The sequence below is a fragment of the Patella vulgata genome, chromosome 1 (genome assembly GCF_932274485.2).
Source record: "Patella vulgata chromosome 1, xgPatVulg1.2, whole genome shotgun sequence".
Classification (NCBI taxonomy): Eukaryota; Metazoa; Mollusca; class Gastropoda; family Patellidae; genus Patella; species Patella vulgata.
Window position 1 is genome coordinate 21627656 of NC_065879.2, and position 6403 is coordinate 21634058.

General features: G+C 36.9%; 1 long non-coding RNA gene across 1 annotated transcript; it reads right to left on the reverse strand.

Annotated features, from left to right (window-relative positions):
• Nucleotides 1-798: 798 nt before the first annotated feature.
• Nucleotides 799-2161, reverse strand: LOC126816669 (uncharacterized). The gene is made up of 3 exons (XR_008787767.1): nucleotides 1800-2161; nucleotides 1462-1515; nucleotides 799-914 (listed from the first exon to the last, which is right to left on the reverse strand). It is a non-coding gene; the product is annotated as an uncharacterized LOC126816669 (long non-coding RNA).
• Between the last annotated feature and the right edge of the window lie 4242 nt (nucleotides 2162-6403).

Here is a 6403-nt window from a genome sequence, read left to right on the forward strand (position 1 = left end):
ACATAAATATCTTAGACCGGTATTCAGACTTATATTTTTTGAATTTGAAAAGAGGAAGCCATCCCCAAAGTTAATCCGTTAACACCTTCAAAGAAGGGTGCCTATGTGTCTAGAACATATATTTCGTCATGCTTATTATGTGTATTTCCCATAGGAAAAATCTCAACGTTGACAAGTATATGCAATTACAATCGTATTCATTTCTCATACAATCATATTCATTTCTAATAAATATGTTTCTGCATGTACTGTGCCGTGTGAGTCACGTTTCTTACTGAATTAAAATGGATTTATTGATCGATTTCATGGTTGATAAATAACTCGTGCGTAGAAACATGAAAATGGATTAAAACTATGGAATGTTAATTACATAAGTTGGGATTTTCCTTGTGAAACGAAATATTTCAACAGAAATAAACATTCAATTTTCACATACGTATAACACATGTTCAAATTCACACATAAATATCTTAGACCGGTATTCATTCAAATGTATAGAACATATATTTATTCATGCTTATAATTTTGTGTATTTCCCATAGGAAAAATCTCAAAGTTCACAAGTATATGCAATTACAAAATATGTTCATGTAATCATGCACAACTGTATATGTTGGGAATGTTTAAGCTAAATTAAAATAAAATTGATTCATTGATATTACAGACAGATTAGTTAATGACACGTACCAATAGATTAAAGCTATGGAATATTAATCGCATACTTTAGAATTTTAACTGTGAAACGTAACATTTATTCAGAAATAAAAATTCAATTGTAACAAACACATTATCTAATCCCTCATTTCCTGTAATTGAATTGCGACAGGATGTCGGCGTCTTGGCTGGTGTGTACTCGGCTTGGGTGTTAGATTAATCATGTAATATTAGTTGACATTAACCAAATCGTTCCATTCCTGTAGGTATATAAGTAAGCAGGAACAGTTAGCTGTCATTCGTGTTTCAGAGTTTATACTAATATATACTATATACTCAGCAAACTATGGTTTGTTGCTAGGATAGTTCCTCCCTCAAACTCAATTATTAAAAACATAAATAAAATAATCTACAATTTCATCTGGGAAAATAATAAAAGTGAAACAATTAATCGAAACACCTTGAACCTAGAGCATAAAAATGGTGGCCTTAAAGTGCCAAACATTCGACTAAAAATCCAGGCAATGCAACAACAACTTATAGTAAAGGCAATCAAAGACAACAACAGTCCCTGGTTAGGCCTATACATATACTGGCTAGGATTTACTACAAGGGATACTCTGCCAAGATATGCATCCAATAATTATACCCACTCGGAAAAACTCCCCCAATCATATATAGATATAAAAGAAACTTACAATAGCCTCAAATCATCCATCAAATATACATACAATACAAAACTTAAAGACATATACTGGTCCCTAATTGACTTATTACAGACACAACCAAAAATAAATAAACAATTACCTCATGTTGACTTTTCAAAAGTCTGGACAAACCTCTATAAATGCTCCTCCTTATCTGAAAAAGAAAAGGATTTCATGTATACAATCATCAATAATGCAGTACTAACAAAAGATATTATGCTATACAGAAATATATATACTATCAACTATAAATGCCACTATTGTAACCGAGCAACTGAATCTTACCATCATTTATTTCTGAATTTTCCCAAATTAAAATTCTATAAATGTTCCATTACTACACATATAAACAACATTTATTTCGCCAAAGAATTCAAAATCAACAACAATACAATCCATCTACACAATATAAAATCTAAATACATTCATGATATATACCTATACCTATCGATCATATGGTCTAACCGAACACACCCTCTATCCACCAATATTTCACAAGAGCTTATATACCAATTCTATACAAAAAGAAAACAAAAATAAAGATTACTCTCTTAAGCTCGAGTCTTCACTACCTTATGACCCTCCTTAAGCCTAGGTTTGTGTCGTCATGTCTGAATTTATACTCTGCAACTTCTCCCATGAAATATTGACTTTGCTACTATAATAAGTAGCTACAACCATAGACATCTTCTTATATTTCTTTCGTATATGAGCACTCATTGCAATTTTTAGTAAGAATGTAGGCCTACAAGCGAAAATAACCAAACACCTGTAGGCCTACCCCATATAAATTCTGGAAAATTTTGGCTTAATTGATAAACCAATATTATACGAAAGGAAATAAAATCGAAATCACCAAGCTTCAGCCTACTCTGCCTTACCGAATTCTCCTGTATAAGGCAAGTTATCGTCCTGTATGAAGCTTCCATATTAATTACTCTACTATATGACTAAACAGACCGCGCTATTTACTTTAAGTTGTCACAACTTGACATCTTAGTCATCTTTCGTTTTCGTTAAATGGCACTATCTCACTCTGTCATATAAATAAAATACCTATACACCCACTGAAATATGTCCAACAGTAAAATAGAAATCCATTAAAAACATTTAAACACTAACTCAAGTTTTACCCGTTTGTTTTACCGCTATTCATTCACTGTAATCAACACTCACCTCTAACATTAACATAACCATCATAACATCCCACAATTCCCTATGCACGTTCTTTTTGTGCTGGGAAACATCACACTCTCTTTCAACCAGACGCTTTTCCACTACAGACTTCAAATATATTTTTAGCTTTATATAAGAAAGTAGCTATAATATAGGAACTTTAATTGTATTTTGTATTATATTACCGTTTGTATATATCATCTCATATTGACTTTGTATATAACAATTGTAAATAAATAAATAATTCTACTGTATTAAATTATAAATTATCTATTGCATTGTTGGTATCCATTCAGGGGGTCAGCCCCAGAAAAAAAAAAAAATTGCCACGCCCCTTTCTGGACATGTCCTAAAATTTGATTTTTTTTTTTTTGACTGAAGGTCGGAAAATTTGGATTGGGTATGGGTGGGGTGGGGCTTTGGTCCACCCCTCGTAGGTGGAGGGTGGTTGCGTGCCCCAAGTCGGTCGTTGATGCGCGCAAATTTGATTTTTTACTCAACCTGATGTGCGCGGACAAGATAAATTGCCTAATTTAACCTTGGAGTTGACTTTTTTCACACAAATATAATTAATGGAGATGAGTTTTTAAAGATACGCCTGTCGCCTCGCCAAAATATATTAATAAAGTGGAAAATATTCCAAGTTTACACGCAAAACAGCGAAAACGCAAGTGTCAGCGGTCTGATTCCCGTTGTATGGAGTTACCTCCCTTGAACCAGTTGAAGTGATTTTTTTGTAATTCTATCTATTAAATAGAATATATAGAAAATGGGAATGTTTTTCATTCCAAATTTGGTTCTTCATATGGGAATCAATATTGATTAATAACCATCGTTATTAAATACTTTCTAATAGAATATGAGAATGTTTTTCATTCCAAATATTGTAGTCCTACATACAGGTCAAGTTGTCGATTAACTAAGAGATTAAGCTTTAAGTAGGTCAACCCACAACTTAACACTATGTCGATTATTATTGAACATGTAGTTTACAGAAGTTACTAACGCTAGCGATCAGAAATACTTTGGTATTTTGGTTATATATTCTTCGATTTTGACAAATGCACCGATTAATGGGATTAAGTGGGTCAAACCTGTAGATTGATTACGAATATGGCGGGTTATAATTGAAGTCTTAGTGGGCGTCGTCTGCTAATAACCGATTAACAGGATTAACTGTATATATCATAGCGATTTCATAATAAAATTTATAGAATTACGTTCTTCACATGGAAATCAATATTCATTAACAATTGTTTATTAAATACTGTATGTTAATTGCATACTCGTGAAATGAAATATTTCAACAGAAATAAACATTTAATTTTAACATAGTTTGTTTCACAAATAAATACGATTGTAACTGCGTATATTTGTCAACTTTCAGATTTTTCCTATGGGAAATACACATGAAGAAATATATGTTCTAGACATATTGTCGCCCTTCTACGAAAGCCTTAACGGATTAACTGTAGGGATGGCTTCCTCTTTTGAAATTCAATAAACATATTTGGTGTGAATGCAGAAAAATAAATTTTATCTGATACCTGTAATTGATTTGCGACAGCATGACGCCATCTTTGCTGGTGTGAAGTTGGCTTAGGCGTTAGATTAATCTTGTAATATTAGTTGGCATTATACAAACCGTTCCATTCCTGTAGGTATATAAGGTAAGCAGGAATCGGGGTTTGTCATTCGCGATAAACTTGTGTTGAATATAGGTTAAGGTTGAGAGTCGGCTAAGTTCAGATTTTTCTATTACATTTTCTTATTATATTATTATTATATTTTATGTACTTGTATGTTATTTCAAAGTAGATGTGAAATTTTATTATAATCCGATTACATTAAATATACACTGCTTATCTTAAAGTATTCATTTGGTAATAAGTGTGATTTAATATAGTCAGATTACATTAAATATTCACATTTGAATAGGTTATATATCCAACATGTCTGGTAGACACGCTAAGCAATGCCCTGTTTGTTTCAAGCCCTTTGTGTATATTGTTAGGCATTTGACAAGTGTTCATGATAAGAGTAAGGAAGAGGCGTTAGGTATATCCCGCGACATTGCCACGCGCCAGTACTCAATTAATCCCAGGATTCGTCTGACGGATATTTTGCAACTGGTGCCCGGTGATGATGGCTGGGTAAGTTTCCCCCAAGTGCAGAAAATATTAGAGGCAACAGGTATCGAGGTGATAGTTAACGGTCTTTGGCCCGTTGCAATGGTTAGGCAACAGAACCCTTTTACGCTTGCCCGGTGCGTCTTGAACCCACCGGTGGAAGCAGAGGCCCAGTCAGACGAACTTGCGGTGACTCCGACCGATGTTCCCGAAGCCAACGACAACGACAATGTTGCGGCTACTCCCGATGTGGAGAGTAGTCCAGAGATAGCCCTTCGGCCCCGGCAAGCTCGCCCACTTGTGTCTGATAGCAGCGATAGTGAGACTGAAAGCGAGTCTGAAGACGAGGTCGAAACAAGGTATTTGTTGAGGGGTGATACCTATAGGGAGCAAACTTTGGTTGGTCGTATCCGTGCGATGCGAAAGGATGCTGGATTGGCAGAAAAAATAGCCTGGACCACAGAGGCCGACAAGGGAGATCCCCACTTATATTCATTTTTCTCGCATTTAATGCTATGTAAAGCCGGAAAGAAAGAAAGAAGTGTAACAAATAAGGTAAACCAGATTTCAAAATTACTCCATTTCATCCAAAAGACCCATGAAATGGGCACGAGTAGCGCAGACCCGAAGTGTCTGTATCAACAGGATACATTCAATAATTATTACGATAGGCTTGCGCACGATCTCGATGGCACGGGAAATGGATACGGCCTGCAGCCGACAGCCATGAAAAATGAGCTGCAATCGGTTAAACTTTATTTGACATATTTATTAACTAGCTGCAATTACCATGTTTCCGACCCGGGTTTTAAGGAACACGCCAAGATAATGCTGGAAGGCATGGCGGTGATGGTTAAGAACAACTATAGTAGGATAGCCGTCGCAAACACGCAGCGGCAAATCCAATTACAGACCGAAGTGGTCAAATATGATATTAATCAGATGAGGGAAGAGCTGGCGCGAAACGTTGAAATCAACGATCGATTGAAAACGATTCGTGACAAACTGGCTCGCAGCGGTGTTAGAAATGACAATATGAGTGATTATATTTTTATAACGAGATACTTGTTTGTCAAACTTCAGCTGCATGGTATTCAAAGGGTGGGGGTGACCGAGGGTCTAACCCTACAAGAATTTTATAACGCAAAGGCACGCGTGAATTCGCACGGAGAAGACGTGTTTCTTCTGTTGATAAACCCTCACTCCGCAGGCACGATTGTGATCCCGGCTGATTTGTACTCCTTGATGGACTTCTATTTGAAGAGGTTCCGACAGAAGGACGACCCCAAGACGAAATGTTCTAACAAGTTCTTCCGTCAATGGGGCTCCCAAACGGAATACGTGAGTGTGGCCAATAACATAACACAGTTCAGACTAAGATACGGCTTAACCGATATTAATACCACTACTTGCCGCCACGTCGCCCAGTTAAAGAGCAAAGCGGATGGGATTAACCATGAGCACGTTCAATCGTGCACGGCAATGGGACCCAATGAGGCCGCATTCGCCGCATTGGGAAACATTATTGAGGGCAAGGACAGTAAAAAGCAGCCGGCTACTTCCTCTGGGGTCATGACTGGCGGCGACCCCCGTGTTGTGAATTCGGGGGCTAGTACTTCTGGTGCTAGCCCACCCGAGTTAGAACGACGCGCGCCCCCTCCGCCGGAGGCTGGTTATTGTGATGGTAGCTCGTCGGGTACTGCTACTCCCCCTCCCCCCGAGTTAGAACGATGCCCG